This window comes from Panthera tigris, chromosome A1 (assembly GCF_018350195.1).
Source record: "Panthera tigris isolate Pti1 chromosome A1, P.tigris_Pti1_mat1.1, whole genome shotgun sequence".
Classification (NCBI taxonomy): domain Eukaryota; kingdom Metazoa; phylum Chordata; class Mammalia; order Carnivora; family Felidae; genus Panthera; species Panthera tigris.
This window is the reverse complement of record NC_056660.1, coordinates 208760285-208781076: the sequence shown is the minus strand read 5'-3', so window position 1 is coordinate 208781076 and position 20792 is coordinate 208760285. Positions and strand designations below refer to the sequence as shown.

Here is a 20792-nt window from a genome sequence, read left to right as displayed (position 1 = left end):
GCCGCTGGCACCCCAGAGCCAACCCTTGTTCGCCTTCGAGTGGCATGATCCGGAGGAGGGCTACAGTGGGCAACTCACCTGGACACGGCTACCTCAGGGATTCAAAAATTCACCCACCATCTTCGACGAGGCACTACACGAGGACCTGGGTGAGTACAGAAGGGAGCACCCTGGCCTCACCCTTCTACAGTACGTAGATGACATCCTGATTGCTGCCGACAGGGCCAAAGACTGTGAGCAAGGGACCCAGGACCTGCTGGCTACCCTGGGGGCCTTAGGGTACCGCGCATCCCTGAAGAAGGCTCAGATATGCAGGGAGAGGGTAAGTTACCTGGGATATATCCTGGAGGGCGGACAGCGGCAGTTATCAGATGCCAGAAAAGAAACTGTCCTAAAGATCCCTACTCCCACCTCCTGAAGAGAAGTGAGAGAATTCCTAGGATCAGCCGGCTACTGCCGCCTCTGGGTTCCAGGTTTTGCTGAGATCGCCAGGCCCCTATATGAAGCTACCAAAGAAGGGAAAGCATTTAAATGGGCTGAAAAAGAAGAAACTGCCTTTAATCAGCTAAAAAAGGCCCTCCTAAGTGTCCCAGCCCTGGGCCTACCAGACATTACGAAGCCCTTCCACCTCTTTGTAGACGAACATAAGGGAATAGCAAAAGGGGTTCTAACTCAAGCCTTAGGCCCCTGGAACTGCCCAGTGGCTTACCTGTCTAAGAAACTAGACCCAGTGGCTGCCGGCTGGCCGCCATGCCTAAGAATTATTGCGGCGACAGCACTGCTAGTCAAGGATGCAGACAAACTGACCCTAGATCTGGAGATCTGGATCACGACCCCACACGCCATTCAAGGGGTCCTAAAACAGCCTCCAGATAGATGGATGAGCAATACACGTATGACTCATTACCAGAGCCTCCTACTCAACCCTCCACAAGTGCAGTTCCACCCCAGTGCAGCCCTCAATCCTGCAACCCTGCTGCCCGACCCTGACCTAGGTGCTCCACTACATGACTGTGCGGGAATCCTGGAACAAGTACATGGATTCCGGATGGACCTGACCGACCGGCCCCTCCCCGATGCCGAGGCTACTTGGTTCACTGATGGCAGCAGCTTTGTGCGAGATGGACACAGGTATGCTGGTGCAGCGGTGGTCACCGAAACGGACACCGTATGGGCGGAGGCTCTACCCTCTGGAACATCAGCCCAGCAAGCAGAGCTTGTCGCCCTTACCAAGGCGCTAACGTTGGGAGCTAGAAAATGGCTTAACAACTACCGGACTTGGGAGACCCAGTTTTACCAGACCTGCCCAAATACTCCCAAGAGGAGTTACAGCAGATCAAGAAACTCCCCATGGCCCAGAAGATAAAGGGACGGTGGTATACACCTAACAAGGAGCTCGTGCTGCTAGACTGGCTCGGAGTCTCAATATTAGAGCACATGCATCGGTCTACTCACTTGGGGGCCCGAAAATTAAAAGACTTAATCCGACATGCGGGCATCAAGATTCACCAACAGGACACCAAAATAGAGCAAGTTGTATCTGCCTGCAAGACCTGCCAACTCACCAACGCGAGAGCCACATCAAATAAGAAAAGGAACCAGGCTCAGAGGCACCAGACCGGGAGCCCAATGGGAAGTCGACTTCACTGAAGTCGAACCAGGAAAGTATGGTTATAAATATCTTTTAGTATTTACAGACACCTTCTCTGGCTGGGTGGAGGCATACCCAACCAAGCATGAAATGGCTCAGACGGTGGCTAAGAAGCTACTAGAAGACATCTTACCCAGGTATGGTTTTCCTGCCATGATAGGATCAGACAATGGACCAGCTTTTATCTCGCAGGTAACACAGGCAGTAGCCAAGGCGGTGGGGACAAACTGGAAATTACATTGTGCTTATAGGCCCCAGAGCTCAGGACAGGTAGAAAGAATGAATAGAACCCTAAAAGAGACCCTTACCAAATTAACCATGGAGACTGGCGGGGACTGGGTGACTCTCCTACTGTACGCCCTTTACCGGGTTAGAAACATTCCTTACACTCTGGGTTTTACTCCCTATGAGATCATGTTTGGCAGGCCACCCCTGTTATTCCCAGCCTTTGAGCTGAACTTATTGCTGAGTTTAAAGATCAAGAACTTTTTCTTTCCTTGAGAGGGCTCCAGAGGGCGCACGAGGACATTTGGCCACGCCTCCGTGCCATCTACGAGGCTGGCCCGACCCCGACACCTCATCAGTACAGGCCGGGAGACTGGGTCTACGCCAAGAGGCACCACCGAGAGACCCTTGAGCCGCGCTGGAAGGGACCCTACATCGTGGTGTTGACAACCCCCACCGCTCTCAAAGTAGACGGCATCGTGACCTGAGTCCATCACACCCACGTTCGGCCAGCGGACCCCTCCTCAATCCGGAAGGACTTCGTCACGCGATGGGCCTTCAGTCGGGACCAACACAACCCGCTCAAGCTCAAGCTACAGCGCATTTGACCCACCTAATATTGGTAACTCTGTTAACTCTGCTTGTCATTGCTCATGCTGCCGGGAGTCCCCACGCCCCCCAAAACATCACCTGGCAGATCATAGACACCAGCTCAGGGACAATACTTAATCAGATGTCCCAGAGCCACCCCAGGGACACTTGGTTCCCAGAACTTTGCGTAAACCTCCAAACTCTGTTCCCCTTGTCACCATAAATGCAGCCGGTCCCATGATTGGGTCCCTAAGCTACATGACAAGGGGGGAATGAAAGGTCGGGCCTACGCCGGCCGACTCCATCTTGTTCTGTGTCCTTCACCTTGACCACACCTCCTCCCCTTGAGTAACCCCCCCCCTCACCTGCCTAACAGGACTCGGACCCTTCCCCAGCCAATCGGCTGAGGCCACAGCCATTACCTCACCAACTGCCCCTAGGCCCCAATAAAACCTTTGTCCTTTTGAAACTCACTCTCTCTCCCTGGTATCTCACTGCTGCGTCGGTGCAGGTAGGGGATTGAGCTCGAGCTAGCTCGAGTAAAGGCTCTTTTGCTTTTACATCGGACTCGGCTCCCTGGCGGTATTTGGGGATCACGAATTCTGGGCATAACACAAGTGAGTTAGACTCTAATTCTATGAAAACTAAGTCAAATGCTTAAAAATGCTTAAAAAGTGAGTTGCTAAAAAAAATTATCAAATTACATGCAAGTGAGGCAATTGTAAAAAAAAAAAAAATCTTTAGTTGTAAAAATCCAGAAAGATTCTGCACTCAGACTGTTCTGCAATGTCTTTATATTCTATTTCCAAGATAATGAAATAGGAACTATAAAATTGAAGATACTGCAAATGAATGTGATTTGTGCAAAAAAAAAAAAAAAAAAGGAAAAATTCAAAACTTCTAATCGGGAACCAAAAATCAAAGAAAAGAACTTAGTTCCACTGAAGATTTGGTGAATGAATGCACAAAATACAAACCTTAGTTTTAAGAGATGTTATGTATCTTTTGGTATTATTTTCTCCCTTCAGCCACTTTTTTAAAAAATTGAAATATATTTGATATGGAACACTGTAAATTTAAGGTGTACATCATGTTAATTTGATACATCTGTATATTGTAATATGATTGCCATTGTAGCACCTCCATCACATCACATAATTACCGTTTCTTTTTAGTAGTTGGAATAATTAAAATCTAGTCTTAGCAAATTTGATGGTTATAATACAGTATTGTCTATACTCACCACACTGTGTGTTAGGTCTCTAGGGCTCGTTTACTACTCATTGCATTGACCACTTTTTTGATTAACCGACTAATTACCAGCAACTAATGTGTCAGCAAAGAGTGTTCAAGCTATTAAACTATAATCTAGAAGGGCTCTCTTTTCATGGCATTTTAATATTCCTAAAATGCGTCATTAAAAGCTGAAATGTTTTACTAGTACAAGACTTCTGTTATTTGGTTTATAAAATATGAGAATATGGTTGAGTATAGAATAACAGTGCCTAATATCTTAATATGTTGCATTTATAAAATGTTGGTATGGGCTGATATGATTTATGAAATAAATTTCTATTTTTTGCCTTTTACAGTTTTAAATTTCCATTTAAAAAACAGGAGGAGTTGTTTGGTTTCTAGTTTTGTTCTAGTGTGAATTTTTGTTATTGTTATTGTTTTAGTAAAAAATGGGGGAGCGAAGTACAATGTTAATACTTCATTTTTCAGACTTTCCAGGAATTAGAAAGTATAAATAGCAACAAAAGAACCTTTCAAAAATATATTTTATGAGGTATAATAAAAATACTTTTATTAAGAATAATTAATATACAATGAACACCACATATGTAAAGTGTACCATCTGATGAATATTGATATATGAATACCCCCATGACATATGAATACATCATCCCCAAAAGTTCCTCCCTCCACGTTGTAATCCAATCCCCTCTACTACCCATCCCCATCCCCAAGCAACCCCAATTTCCTTTTTATCATTATAAATTAGGGTTTTTTTCTAGAATTCTATACAAACAGATTCCTACAATAAGTACTATTTTTGTCAGGTTTCTTTCACTAGGAATAATTACTTTGAGACTAATCCATGTTGTAGCATGTATCAATAGTTTGTTCCTTTCTATTGCTGAGTAATATTCCATTGTATAGATGGACAACAATTTGTTAATCCGTTCACCTCTTGATAAAATTTTCGACTGTTAACAGTTTGAGACTATTACCAAAAAGTCATTATGAACATTTATGTACAAATCTTTATGTGAAAATATGCGTTCATTTCTCTTGGGAGTAGGATGACTGTATCACATAGTGAGTATGTACTTAATTTTTTAAGAAACTGCCAACAGTTTCCGAAGTGGTTGTGCCAATTTTCATTCCCACCATCAGTGTATCAAAGTTCCTATTGCCCCACCTCCTCTCTAACAGTTGGTGTCAAATTTGGTAGCTTCAATCTTTTTAACTTTAAGTATTCTAGTGGGTGTAACTTGCACAAGGACAAAATTGTAAGTGGCATAAATGGCAAAGCTGGGATTTGAACTCAGGCAGCCTGGATCCAGGAAGCAAGTTCTTATCCAGCACACATCCTACCCTCTCCATAATTGCCCTATAGCTTAAGAGACTTGTTTGCTAATTTGGGTATGTAATCCCATTACATAATATTATTTCTGTGGGAAGATGTATTCTGAACTCTTGCCTTTTCTTTTTAGCAAATTTCTAGGCTACAACCTGTTTGTAAGTTAGCAACTACCCACAGATTAATACACTTCCTTAAATAAAAATGGAATTTCTGAGCACATTTTAACAGTAAAATATTTAATAAGTACACATGAATAAAAACCCATCGGTGATGCTCAGGCCCAGCCATTTATAGACAATCTGGGTGTTTTCCTTCTCACTAGATTATTTTTTGGAGAGGAAAGGAATAATAAGAATATGAAAGCACACTTAACAAAACAAAAACCCCATAATCCAAAAGGGGTCAAAAAGTGAGGCTCTTAGGTAATCAGTGAAAGAGAAAAAGGAGGGAGACAATATATTAGCCCATTTTAGGGAGACTTAGAACTATCCTGTTATTTATGTGCTCACTTATGTGTCAAGTTATCTCACTTATGTAATTGTCTCTTTCTTATTACCTTTCCTCAAAAACTAAATGAGCATCTGTTAAGACTCTTGGTTACAAATAACAGAAGCCCAACCTAACACAAAAAGGGAATTTATCAGCTCATTTAACTTAGAAGACTCTGGCTGAATCTACGAACTCAAGACGATGACTCAATTCCACCTTGTTCCATCTTTCAATTCTATTGTCTCCCATGTTGACTTAGGTCCTTTTCAAGAGGTGTCAAAGTTGGCCACCAGCAACCCCTGAAGAGAGAGCACACTATTCTCTAAAGAGCTCCAATAACAGCTCCAAAAAACATTCTCAGATGTTAAGATTGGTCCATGATAGGTCTTGTAGCCATCCCTATTCCAGTAACTTTGCATAGTAGCATAGAATACTCCATTTTGGTCCCCATTTACAAAATCAAGGTGATATTACCAAAAGAAGAAGAAAAACATTCTGGGCAGGCAAAAATTATCCACTATTTAATTTCTGTTTTCCCATTATTCCTTGTTATCTTTCCCCTCATTTTCCTTTCTGGGAAAGGACTTGAACCAATCCTCTATGAACTTTTTCAAGAGGGGCTCACTGTTAACTCGATAGTAATAAACAAAAAGTAAGTTCTCTGTTATTATGGATTGAATTGTATGCCCCCAAATTCATATGTTGAAGTCCTAACCTCCAGTATCTCATAATGTGCACTAATTTGGAGACAGTCTTTGCAGAGCTTAATCAAGTTAAAATGAGGTCATTAGAGTGGGCCTCAATCCAATATGACTGCTGTTCTTATACAAAGGAGAAATTTGGAAATGCACACATGCAGGGAAAAGGTAACATATACTTGGGGGAGGGAGACAAGGCAGGGAGTTGAGATAAGAAAAGAATATTTAGGTAGATGTAAATTATCAGTAGTACTTTGGTTCTTGGCTTGGTGACTATCCATCATCCCACCTTTTTGTGGGAGGAGTGGTAAGTAAAAGTAAATGTAAAAAATAAAACTTGGGGCACCTGGGTGGCTCAGTCACTTAAGCATATGACTCTTGATCTCGGCTCAGGTCATGATCTCATAGTTTGTGAAATCAAGCCCCATATTGGGCTCAGTACTGACAGTGTGGAGCCTGCTTGAGATTCTCTCTCCCCCTCTCTCTCTCTGCGCCTCCCTTGTTCATGCACTCTCTCTCAAAATAAATAAACCTTAAAAATAAACAAACAAACAAACAAACAAATAAAAGTAAAATAAAGAAAATAAAGGGGCACCTGGGAGGCTCGGTTGGTTAAGTATCCGACTTCAGCTCAGGTCGTGATCTCACGGTTCATGAGTTCAAGCCCAGCATCAGGCTCTGTGCTTAGAGCTCAGAGCCTAGAGCCTGCTTTGAATTCTGTGTCTCCCTCTCTCTCTGCCCTATCCCGCTTGCGCTCTGTCTCTCAAAAACGAATAAATATTTAAAAAAAAAAGAAAGAAAATAAAGAAGGATCACTTATGGATCAATGATGACAACATATTATGATTAATTCAATTCTATTTACCTGCCATCCAAATAAAATATATTATGTAGATAGAAATCAATAAAACAATAAGATCAATGACTTTCAAGGAAAAAAAGTAAAAGTTAAGAGGGAAAAGGGAAAAAGTATCCCCCCAAAATTCATTACTTTTGGGGGTTTCTTTATGTATTTTTTTTCTTCATTGCAGACTAGAGAAAATTTCTTCATGCACCAGTTACTGGAAACGAGTGATCTAGACTAATCCCCCCCGAGTCCCAAAAGTGTTAGAATCTCATCACTCAATTTCACATACTGTCTTTGGAATTGGGGCAGAAGGTTTTGGTGGGGTTTTTTGGTTTTTGTTTTTTCTGTCTTGTCTGAGTCCGTATTCTTAAAAATGAAAATTCCAGTGACCATAAGTATTAATGCTATTGTACCTTAGAAACACATGGCTCAAGATGTATGTTAGCAGAAAACAGTCTGAAGATGTCACTCAACAAAAACATTTCCAGAAGCTTAGCACTTAATTGGTCTTATTAGCACCATCTGCTCATCAGTGTTGCTTGTAGAAAAGTGTTTTCATCAGAGAGCAACAAGTTGAAAACAAGGCAGATCACCACACTTTGTTTTAAATTTGACACCACATTTTGCCTGCCTTTTATCACAGTTTTAAATCGTCAAATTAAGTGAGTGAGTGAATCATAGCACTTGCATCACTTGTTAGACCCTGGTTTTCTGATTCTTCAGGAACACACTCATGTCCAGAAGTCCTCTTCTCCCCAGAACTGCCTCCATCAGATTGCTTAGCCAAACATTTGGAGAAATCTTTTAGTAGTAGTTTTCAAGCAAATTTTTCACACGCTCCATTTTTTCATTCTTAAAATCTGGCTGTTCTAACACATCAGGCATAGAGAGAAGATCATGCTGAAATTAAAATCAGACGCTGGGTGAAGTATGAACAAAAAATTACTCCTATTATAAAAGCGTTTTGACAACTAAGCGCTAATGATAAGAGAGTTCACTGGATTTCCTGCCTTCAATGTTTGCTTTAATATTATTAATCTAACCATCGTTTGTTTTAAAGATATTTCTATAATAAAGTAAAAATATTCTAATCATTACCATGCTTATTTCAGAATTTGACTTAAAAAGTGGAAGTTAATATTAAGTCTTTACTTCTTTAGATTTATACATCACTTTTTACATGGATAAATGTAAAAAAAAAAAATGATAATTTGCCAAAGTGGCAATTTAGCCAAAGCAAACATAACACTCTTAAGGAAGAGAATGTAAATAGCAGCTTTCTTTCTTAGCCATCTCGGCTGTTGGTATAACTGTTTATATTACACTAAATTAATACTTTTTATTGAAGAACAGAATGATAAACAAGAAAAATAAAACTATCCTCAGAGCTCTATTCAAGACATAAAAGACTCTCCCAGGGAAAACAGCAAAAATTAGTTGTACAAAGATGTAAATTTAAGTTTATTCTTTTTTCATAATAAAAACACATACACACACACACACACACACACACACCCATCCTGGAGTTTAGAATGCACATTGGCATCAATCAGTTTTTTTAAAATTCGCATCTTTTATTTTATATTACAATGACTTATTTCCAACTCACTAAAATTGTTTGAAAACATTTTTATTACTTTATGTGGATAATATCATTACTTATTTTTACATATTTTATATTTCTATTTCTATATATTATTGTTATGTGGATAACATTATTTCCCATATTATTACTTATATAGATTTTTTTCTTTTTTATTATGTAAATAACACTGAGAAGAAACTCTTTGGATGAAAGCTTTGCCAGCATTTCTGGTTTCCTTAATAAAGCTTCTAGTTAGGAGTGTAACAGATCCTAGGAATGAAAACATGAACAATCTAAAGCCCTCTGAACATGTTTGTAGATTACTTTCCTGAAAAGTTGACCATCCTTATTAACATTTACTAGTTAATTTTTAAAGAGGTAGAAGTAGTTAATATATTATTTTAAATTTGTTTTTATGATCAAGAAAATGAATTCTTTCAAATGTCAGTCATTTGTAATTGTTCCTTTGTGAAAATTTTCATTTCCCTGTCCATTTATTGATAAATCCTCATGTCTTAATAGTTTTTAGGAGATCTCCAATGTACTGACCTTATCCCTTTTTGTTATTTTTCCATTTATTTGCCTTCCGATTCGATTTATACACTTTGCAAAATACAGATCTTTCAAAAGCTCTTTTTTGAAAATCTCTTCACCTTTTCTTTCTTATTTTCGCTCATTGCTTTTATACTTACAAATGCCTACATCTTATCTCTTTTTACGCCATTCACCTGTGGGTGGTCGTCGCCCAGAGACTTCTCAAGGTCAAAATCCCTCCTGGCCCAGAGTGAACCTCCTGGCCCAGGGACTGGCTGCTCCCCAACAACAGCCATTGTTTCACCGGGTTTCCTGAGCACCAGGGGCCTGGGGGGTCGGCAGCGAACAAAGCAAATGCAAATCTCCACCCTCCCGGAGCTTCCACCCCTTTCCTGGGGCGTCACTTTTTCCCCAATACCTGGCTTTTTTTGTCACCATAATTTTACTAGTGTGCCATTGCCTGGATGTGTTCCCCTCTTCTGCAACAACCCAAATGTGATACCTCCTTCAAGGGCCAGCTCTCCCAAGACGTTCTTCCTTGAGGAGCCACCCACGTGACAATCCCCTCAGCTTGCAGGCCCTTGGGCTCTTATGTTCTAATCTCCTCAAAGAGTTCCTTTGTAACTGTTCTCCACTGGTACCATTAACATAGCCTAACATAGCCACCATAATGATGTGTCCTTAGGTGCCACTTTACTTAAGTGTTGTGGTTTGCTGTGTATATGTGTGTTTTAACTTTTACATCTCATTCTAAACCATGCAAAGTGTATTTTGGTTTACAGTACTGGTTTAGAAACAATACTGATTCTTTTTAAATGTTAATCCACTGTTAAAGGCCCAGTGAGAATAACATTCCCTTGCCAATGACTTGTGATAGTTCTTTTATCATGTACTAAATTCTTTCTTAGATCCTGGGTTGATTGCCTACTTCCTATTCTGTTTCAGTGATCTTTCTATTTTGCATCAGAACAATATTATAGCTTAGCTTTATCATATTATTTTTGATACAAAGTAATATGGACTGTTTACCTTACATCTCATGCTGTGGGTATTCCTAGGTACATTATGTTTTTTATTGTTCTTTTGAATGAAATTTTTTTCTGTTCTGTTTTCTGACTTGTTTTTACTGGTGTATTGGAAGGGTTTTTAAAATACGTGTTTATCTCAATCTGAGCTTTTCATTTTCAATAATTATTAGTTGATTTTGTAGAGTTTGCTGATATCTAATCATAATGTCTATAAATAATGAAAATTCTCTTTCCTAAAGTTATGTCGTATTGACAGAAATTCCAGAGTAATATTAATTAATAATGTTAATAGTGGGTATTCTTGTCACAGAAAAACTAAAATAATGGCTAAGGAAAAACTATGGTCAACTTTCTATTAACAGTGAAATAATAGTTGAAAACAAATCACCCTTAATTATCCTAGCTTAAATTAACTGCTTCGCAAATTTACTGTGGATAAGGTACATCGAGATCCTGGGGACATGTTCATCTCTCCAGGAAGGGGACAACATCTGACTAACACTTCCAAGGTGGCTTCAAAAGGAAAGCAACTTCAGATCTAGATTGCACTTGAGAGGAGAAAGGCCAGAAGGAAGTTAGGTGAGTGAGTCTCTGGATTCCCATACTTCCTTTCCTTAAAAGCAGTTTCTGGAATGGTGGCCAGTGGACTCATCTCTCTTCCAAATGACTGTAACAGAGAGCTGAAGGTGAGCATCACTTAAGCATCCCTTAAGGCGAGTGTTTTTATAGACTGATGAAACCAAAGGAACTTAGTATAATGGCTAAAAGTTGCTTTGTTTTCAACCTATAAAATGCAGATAATTATATCTCCCTCTTAAGGTTGTGTGCTAATTGTAGGAGGTTCATGTACAATAAACAGCAACCATTATTATTATAAAGCACACATTAAAATTTTGTAAATAAATGTCAAGCTGTCTCAAGAGATTTTCTCTATTTTCTATTTCTATAACAATTTGGCATCTCTTATCAAACACCTTATTAGTTTTACTCCACATTGCAGCAAACCCCCTGAAAAGGGTTTGCATTGCTAGAACTTCATTATAACTAGACAAAAATAGTATAGTGCATTTGTCAGCCTTGTACACAGGAAATACATAAATATTTTAAGCCAATCCCATTCACACATTTTAGGTCGCATCACTTGAAAGGGCACTTGGGTGGCTCAGTTGGTTAAGCACCCAACTTCGGCTCAGGTCATAATCTCATGGTTCATGGATTCAAGCCCCTGCATTGGGCTCTGTGCTGACCAGGTGGAGCCTGTTTGGGATTCTCTCTCTCTCCCTTTCTCTGTCCCACCCTCACTCCCATGCACTCTCTCTCAAAATAAATAAATAAACTAAAAATAAATAAAAATAAAATTTGTCACTGAAAATATGTAATTAGCTAATCTGCAAAGAATTTCTAATTCATGACGCTACAGTACATTTCATCTTATTTCAGTTTTAAGCAAAATTACATCATAAGCAAAGGAAATAAATATTTAAAATGTACATGTAAATTACTGAATTGAAACTTAGTTATGGTAATACATTTATTAAGAAAATCTAATATATATTAAACTTCATCTTATTATCTATGTAGTATGACTGCCAAGAAATGTCTATTGTGAATCTATTCATAAGAAAAAAGTCATAGTAATCCAAATTGAGGAACAGTCTGCAAAACAACTGGCCTAGAACCTTCTATCAGATAATGTCATGAAAGATGAAAAAGGCTGAGTAAGTGTTCTAGATTAAATGAAACTAAAAAGACTTAACAACTAAATGCAATGTAGGATCTATGATTGGATTCTGAAGCAGAGTTAAAAATGATTTATATTGAATATTATTGGAATATCCAAATAATAATATTGGGAGAATTTGAAAATAGACTGCATATTAGATAATAATAATGGATTTAAATTAAATTTGTTAAGTGTAATTATTTGGTTGTTATTGTGTAGAATATCCTTATTCTTTTTTTTTAATGTTTATTCATTTTTGAGAGACAGAGATAGAGTGTGAGTGGGACAGGTGCAGAGAGAGAGGGAGACGCAGAATCCAAAGCAGGCTCCAAGCTGTCAGCACAGAGCCCGATGCAGGGCTTGAACCCACAAACCATGAGATCATGACCTGAGCTGAAGTCGGACGCTTAACCAACTGAGCCACCCAGGTGCCCCAGGATAGCCTTATTCTCGAGCATTACATGCTGAAGAATCAAGACAGGGGCAGCTAACTTTTAAAATAAAGAAAAAGGGGCACCTCGGTGGCTCAGTCACTTAAGCATCTGAGTCCTGGTTTGGGCTCAGGTCATGATCTCATGGTTTGTGGGATCAAGCCCCGTGTCAGGCTCCGTGCTGACTATGGAGACTGCTTAAGATTCTCCCTCTCTCTCTCTCTCTCTCTCTCTCTCTGCCCCTCTCCCTTGCTCATGCTCTCTCTCTCTTTCTGTCTCCAAAATAAAGTAAAATAAGGGGCACCTGGTGGCTTAGTCAGTTAAGTTCTGACTTCAGCTCAGGTCATGATCTCATAGTTCGTGAGTTCAAACCCCACATTGAACTCTCTCCTGTCAGCACAGCAGAGAGCCCTGTGCTCTCTGTCCCCCTTTGTCCCTGCCTCTCCTCTTCTTGCATTCTCTCTTTCAAAAATACATAAACATTTAAATAAAGAAAAAAATATAAATATCTAGGGAGAAACAAATATGGCAAAATGTTAATTTTGGAACCTACATTAATTGTGTATCATTGTTTGTTGTACTATTCTTTCAACTTTTCTATAGGTTCAAAAAAAATCTTAATGTAAAATTGAGAGTAAAAAAAGCTAAGCTACCTAACTTAAAAAGTGTCTTGTATGTAACAAAAAGTGGGCACTCCCTCCTCCTTTCTTGCCCATGCCCTCCTACCTGCATGTCCCCGAATGATACCAGTTTTCTGTTGGCTAAATTGTCCAGTCATTGCTTGGGGTTTCTGGTGTCATGCAGAAACCACTCACACAATAAATCCACTGCAGCCATTGACGTGTTCTCTTTCATAAGATGGCATTCATTCTCAAGTGCACATGATTTATTTAGTTCAGACCATCTGCATGCATACTTTTGCTTGTCTTTGACTATTCAAACAATTTGTATGTTACCCTAATTAAAATTAAAATTTTATAAAACTCATGGGGAGGGCCTTTATTAAAAAAAATTATTTTCTTCTTCCTCAGTTTTCTACCTGTAATTTAAGGAACTCCACCTGCTTCCCAGGATTGCTGTGAGGATTGAGTGAACAAATGGATGAAAACACTCACCCAAGAGTCTGGTAATCAGTAAATGCATTGACATACAATAAATTGAGGCAATCATTATAACCTTAACCTTAATTTATGAAGCAGTCTTATTTGTTGTTTATAAGGAAAATAGCTACGTACTATACATGAGAATTCACAAGAAAGTTCAAAATTTTCATTTCTGGTGATAGAAAGTATAGAAAGGCTTATAAAATATTCTGCTCCGAGCAAAATAACTTCTACCATAGATGTTACCTGGGCAATAGAGAGCTGGTATTACGGAAATTTACAGGTGAAATTAAAGTACCATAACTCATTATATCTATAGTCTTTAATCCTAAAATTTTATTTTTTAATCATTTTTTAAAGTTTATTATTTTTGAGAGAGAGACAGACAGAATGCAAGTGGGTGAGGGGCAGAGAAGAGGGAGACTTGAATCTGAAGCAGGCTCCAGGCTCTGAGCTGTCGGCACAGAGCCTGAACTGAGGCACGAACATGTGAAACCGTGAAATCATGAGCTAACCTGTAGTCGGACACTTAACCGACTGAGCCATCCAAGTGCCCCAATCCTAAAATCTTTCTTAGTAAAGTTCTACCTCTGGTCTGTAGGGGAAGTATGCAATGATTCTTTTTTTTTCTTCCATTCCTCCAGCACTGGTAGATTCAAATACTAGATGCTCAATACACATTTCCAGATTGAAGTAAAGATGGGAAAAAAATGGAATGTTTGTATGTTTACAGAAATGACAGTGAAGAGAGAAGGAGGGGAATGATAATGTAGGAAAGACAGAGAAGAACTACAACAGGTGCATTTTAATAAACAAGAGAAGATGAGATTGGCCTTAAAAAGGAGCCCATACTATTCATCCAAATGTAACACTTGACGAGTGAGGATATGAGAGGTGATGCTGAAGGTTTGAAGGGAGACAAGAAGGTATGCAACTGTCATGTAAGAGAGTGGGGAAGTAAGTGAATGGACTAGGAGAATACAAGACATCTCTCAGAAACCATTAAGGGCCCAATGAGGTTAACTATCAGAGATTTCAAATGAAACCAAAAGTAGGCAATAGCAGGCCTAACCAGGTTGAGCTTTTGTGAAGGCGGTATGATGAGGTAAGAGAGAGGGGCACGGGATTTGAAGATGAACAAAAGTTAGTGACTATAGTGCTTGATTATGGAATTTACACTGGGCAAGGAAGGAAAAGTGGTCAACAGGAAGAGGGGAGACGGCTAACAAATAGTAACGTCAATGGACCCAACCATGGTTCTGGTTTGACCCAAGCCTTCTTAGAGTTACAGTCCAGAGAGAGGAGTTAGAAACGTGATTGTCAGAGAATAATATGCAGGGAACTGAGATGATGAAGCTGTTACAATTATTGGTAATGATAAAGTCTAGGATATAATTATGGAGATGAAGTGCTAAGGTAGGATTATTGGAAGAGAGGTGTGAAGGAACTAAGTAACCAGAGTGTTGGAAGGATCACCTATGTGTTTATTAACATTACCAAGAACTAAGATAGAAGTAGCCTGCAGTGGGTCAGGAGATAAACCAAGAGAACAAGCACAGTAACCCAGAGAGCCAGTAGATGGAAGCAAAAGGGAGATAGTGGGGACAGTCTGATGATGTGAAACTCACAGCTGACTATTTTTTTAGGGAGGAGGGAATAAGAATATTCTGAAAATGGTGACAAGGAGCAGGGAAAACACATACTCCCACCCCAACCTCAACCTTATGGAAGAAAACAACATCTTACCACTTGATGGTGAAGTAGTAGGCTCCAGAGACAGCCAGGTTTTGATTAGAGCAAGGAAGTGAAGGGGACTTTTGGAAAAGGATTATTGATGATGGACCACAAGTTCCAAAGGAACTTGGTGTCATCTTGGTGTTAAAGGTTTCAGGAGTCACGGAGAAGTAGGAGAAAGGAATCTGAACGGTGTAAGGATTAGAATGGGAAATGAGTGGGAAGGAGAACTGTGGCTACTTTGCAGTTTTAATATGAAATGAATTTTAGTGGGCTCAAGGCAGATAAGGTAGTGAGCTGTGATCAGGGAGTGGTGGGTTTCCAGGGTGTTCTGGACCCTACAGATGGAGGCAAAGACACCTAGGAAGGGGCAGTCTTACTGCAAGCACAAGGAGTGCCTTCTTGGTCTCTGAACTCAGTTTACATTTAGTGTCCTTGGAATGCATTATATCTATAAAATGGCTTGGAGACAATGCTAGGTGCTCAATAAATATTCAGTGAATGAATGAATAAAATGTGAATGACAGCTTCCTCTCCAATGCCTTAGAGGTATTAGCATGTTTACACCATCAGATATTTCAGCGCATTCCTCAAAGCTACTCCTCGGTTCTCACCATGAGGATCTCTTTCTCTCTTTCTGCTGGATTTGGAGATTTGGGGGCAGGTGAATAGCCCTTAATTTTACTATGCAGATGTCTCCTTTTAAGTAAAACATAACTCCGGAAGGAGAGGAGGAAGGGGAGGGGAAATTTTGTGACTACCCAGTTCTTCTTTTGAGAAAGTTAGATATTAGTCACCGTTCTTTCTGCTTTATTTGCCCTTGGTCAGAAGCCTAAGAACCAAGCCATCTGTCGAGTTTTCACTCCTCAGGGAAGATGCATTATTTATGCTGCCTCCTATGTCTTTGCTTTCTGAGTTCCTGAGTGTGGGAACAAGCCCATTAGCCAGAATTTCCCAGAACACCAGGTCACGGGAAATCCTTGCGCAGAAGGTAGTGACCTGCAGCACTCCAGATGCTGGGAGGAGTCTTCCTAGTGGTCTCAGCATAACTTCCTGCACTGCTTAATCCCCTCTCACAGACCCAACCTCTTTCCTGTCCACTACCTACCTTCCAGCCCCTTCCCTACCCACCTCCACTAACCCTAGCCCAGTCTGTACAAGGTGAATAATAATTCAAATGGCCATTTTTGTAATCATGTTACTAATGTTGCCTAAAGACCAGCTGGCAACGTACAGTTATCGCTATCATTACATACATATTAGATGCACTTTGAAATAAGATTAATGTGATTACAATACTAAGCTTTGAGTTTAAACTGCCTTAAGGGCATGTTGTGTCAAACATTATTAGAAATAACAATAATAAAAATATGCAGGGCAAAACTGTCTTAACAATTAATATCTTTTGCTGTTTCCCAAGTGTTTTTCTTTATTTCCTTCAAGTATAGCATTGTCAAATAATTGTAATAAAGTGGCTGTGCTTCAGTAAGAGTGATATTACCATTATTAAGAATGTTTGAGGTGTTTATTCATAACTAAGAAGAACTGAATTTGCATATAGCTCTGCTGCCCCAATTAACCCACCATATTCATTTCCAATAAGTATTTATTGAGCACCTACTATGTGTCAATTACAATTGTATTTTTGCCTTACATATATTTACCTGAGAATCATGTTAGATCATGAGTTTTCCAGTCCTTTTTTCCCTTTCCAAAATATGACTTATTATAAAATTCTCATGTTCCCATAACACTACTAAGTGAAATGATAAATATAATGTACATAAAATAAATTTTGAAGAAAACCAGTGTTTGGTACATTTTAGTGCATTTCTCATTAATATTTAACTCTCAACGGTCACTGCCTAATCTAACCTCCACTTGCCCAGACTTGATTAGAATGCTCTTCTTAAACTCATCCTTTATAGATTAATTTTTTCTGCTATTTGATTTACATGTCTGGTTTTGCCAATCATTAGCCTAAATGATTAAAAAACTCTTGAATAAATAATAACTAATCAGATAGCTGTTTCAATTAATTCACTTTTAAGTTCTCCAAAATCATTTTAAAGAATTATGACAAGTTTCTCAGATCATACACACATACATATGTAGCTGGAAAAAAAAACAAAAAAACACCAGTATAGTTTAGGTTGAGTTTGTTTTCCATCATAAAGTCTGGGATGAAGAAAGAATTGCTATTCTAACTATTTTGAAATAGTTAGACTAGGTTTTAAGTTAAAAATTTTAAAGCCATTAACACAGATGGGATTTTTTTCATTTTTGAGTAGAAAGGAGATTAAAATCTTCACTGTTGTTTAACTGAAAAAAAAATTCCAGTGAGTACTAATACTATTATTGGCATTTCTTTTCCAAAGGTAAGGCTTTCATTTATTTATTTGTTTGTTTTTTCTTACAACACATTCTTTTATTGCAACATTTTCCTCAGTTTGGAAAACTATGCCCCCTGATTAGATATTTGATAAGACAATATTACACGCTGTTGTCTGTTTCTTTCATATGTCAGGAAAGGGTGATATTGTTAAAACAGTTATTAAAGTTGGAGAGTATTTCACTGCACTAATTATTTTGAAGCAACAGCAATTTCCAGTGAAATGAAGTTCAACTTCCTCATAAAATGCTAATGTATATCTGTTAAGGTATTACAATGTCAGATGAACCAATACCTATTTCTTCAATATTGCTCAGATAGATAGAACTTTTAAATGTTTAAAATACCATAGTTAAATATAAACTCTATTTCTGAAATAGAAATTCAATTTTTACAAAGTAAACATTTAAATACCGGTACATTAGCAGGTATATTAGTGTTCAAGTTTATTATACTGAAATTGATACAAAAGAAACATTCCTTTGTTTGAAATAACTCTAATGAGACAAAGTTGAAAGCAAATACTTCCCAATTACAATAATTTAAAAATAATAATCTTTGAAAGTCTAGCATTAGTCTCCAGAAAAGGTTAAGTTCATTCTCATCATCTTGCATTACGTACAACTTAAAAACAGTAACTTTGTACTACGTAGGTGTTAGGTTGACATTTCCACTTATTATTACCTGTTTGTATTAGGCACGTTCTTTTAAGCCACTTCAAGTATTTTTGGAACAAAGCAAAGCATAAAATAAACAAACGCATTACATATATGGCTGGCATTTTGTTTTCCAACATGTCTAAACACCTTGTGTGATCTCCAGAGTTGAGGATAAAAACAAACACTATATAGTACTATTTACCGTAGTCTTTCATGTGAGTTGCAAGAAGCTGAAATAATACTTTGTTTTGTATTTTAATGAACTGAGGTAAGATACTAGAGTATTGCAATAAACAAACTTACAAATAGGCTCTGAAAATAACCAAAGTTATTAGATTACAGAATGTTACAAGTTTGACATCACTTTTATTTTATTATTCCTTATGGCAATACAAGCTTTACAAACAAACACTTCTAGTTCTTACAAAGACATCCTCAACTAGGGCATGACTGACCAAAATACCCAAAAAGAAAGCCAACTCTTTCTCCAGGTCTTCTCCCACATACCCACTCCCATCCCACCCCACCCACCACTATCCCCAGAAGCAATTCTGATTGTAACCTCTCCCTCCCCCTCTACCCCACTCTGAATGCATTCTGCAACCACTAAAACCCAAAGGATAATTTCAAAACCAAGGAAGATATGATTGGTTGCCTATCTATTGTAATTTCCCCATTTTTTATACTTTATATATCAATTTAAAGGACTTTGAGTTTTTTCTAGCAGCAGCATATTCAATTCAAAGAAGGTAGAGTCTCCCTCCAGACCACAGCACTAACCACAGTTGATATAAACCAGGAGTGTAATTCCATTCTTCTTTGTTAATGTTTGGAGTGACCCAGTTCTAGTGAGTTCTGGTCAATGAGACAGGAGGGAAAATCTGCTAGGTACACTTTTGGGAAGGATTTTGCTCAAGGTAAGGTGATCTCTTCTTTCTTCCTTGAATGTTTGAAGATGCAGCCATCATGTGCCAATGTGGTTAAGTCTGGAACAACATGCCAGCATTCTAGGGATGGCAGAGAAGAGTGAGCCTGGATCATTGAACTCCATATCTGGAACCTCCATCTGTAGCTTTCTTGTTTGGTTAGATAATTGAATGTCCTTATGAGTTATGTAATTGATGTTTGGCTACTCCGTTACTCGCAGCAGAAAGTGATCTTAACTGAAAATTAAAAGATGATACCTTCCCTGTTTCACTTATCTTTAAGCACTGTCTAAAGCCTTTTAATGATACCCCTTTTTAAAGAGAAATGTTTTCATCTCCCATTCTTATTCCTCTCTTATGTTGTACACCTACTCTCATTTCTGAGAAGATTTTATTACTCTAAAATTAGCCATATGAAATTATAAAGAATTAAGTACCCACAAAGTCCCCATTTTAAATACCCTTTCCATACATATCATTGTGATGTGCCAACTTTTAAAGTACTCAATCTCCTCCCAAATCCCATCAACATTAGAATGTGTTTTCAGGAAGGGATATTAGTTATATCTTTAGTATGATGCCGGATGCCCTTATGCAGGGATTTTTCAATGTGTATACACAGATCACATGCATCAGAATTACCTGCAGGCTTGTTAAAAATGCAGACTCTTCAGCCTCATCCCAGAACTGATGAAACTGGGACCCAGAATATGTACTATAACAAGCTCCTCTATTGAAGATTGAGAGCCACAGGCTAAGGTTAATTTTTTTGAATAGAGTTGGGTTGAAGTAAAGGAGATTTTGAGATGAGATGCCTGAGACCCTTATATATACTGAAGAAGTGAGCCAGCTGTGGGCTTTCTTGGACATTGGCCATGTTATAATGCTTCCTTTGCAATGAACATGTGAACTTCTATATTTTCATCAGGAGAGCATGGCATAGTAAGGCTTCCCTCTTCTAATGAAATAATTTATATAAATAAGACAGAAATAACATAGTTCATGGACTACTAGTTGTTTTTATTTTTTGTTTTTTTTTTTTGTTTTTTTTTTTTTGTGGCTTACATTGATTCATTTCTGATAGAAAATCTTTGGTAGAAGCTTTCTCTCAATGCTCCATTAAAACAAAACCATTCAGTTGATGACATTTTAGTGGATTAAATAAAAATGACTCATACACAAACCAAATTTTTTCACATTAACATATTTTGGAAGATGTCACACAGTAAAAAGGAAACAAAAATAGGAATGCAGTGAAGTCCAGGTTATTAAGCTGAATACAAAAGTGGTTATTAGGGCTAGATAATTACAAAGGTTCTAAAGTTAATTGCAAAGAATACAAATTACATTGAGAATCATTTTATGTATTTATATTTGTTTATACTCTATTTCATTCTACAAATATTATTATTATTATTTTAAATTTATTTATTTATTTATTTATTTATTTATTTATTTATTTTGAGAGAGAGAGAGCATGGGAAGGGCAGAGAGAGAAGGAGAGAGAGAGAATCTGCTGTTAGTGCAGAGCCCAAGGCAGGGCTCAAACTCATGAACCGTGAGATCATGACTTAAGCCAAAATCAA

At 38.3% G+C, this 20792-nt stretch overlaps 1 long non-coding RNA gene across 1 annotated transcript; it reads left to right on the top strand.

Moving 5' to 3' along the window:
- Window positions 1–3048: 3048 nt before the first annotated feature.
- On the top strand, window positions 3049–13491 carry LOC122231829. Its single transcript, XR_006209084.1, has 4 exons — window positions 3049–3084; window positions 10679–10817; window positions 11820–11956; window positions 13424–13491. It is a non-coding gene; the product is annotated as an uncharacterized LOC122231829 (long non-coding RNA).
- Window positions 13492–20792: the final 7301 nt, after the last annotated feature.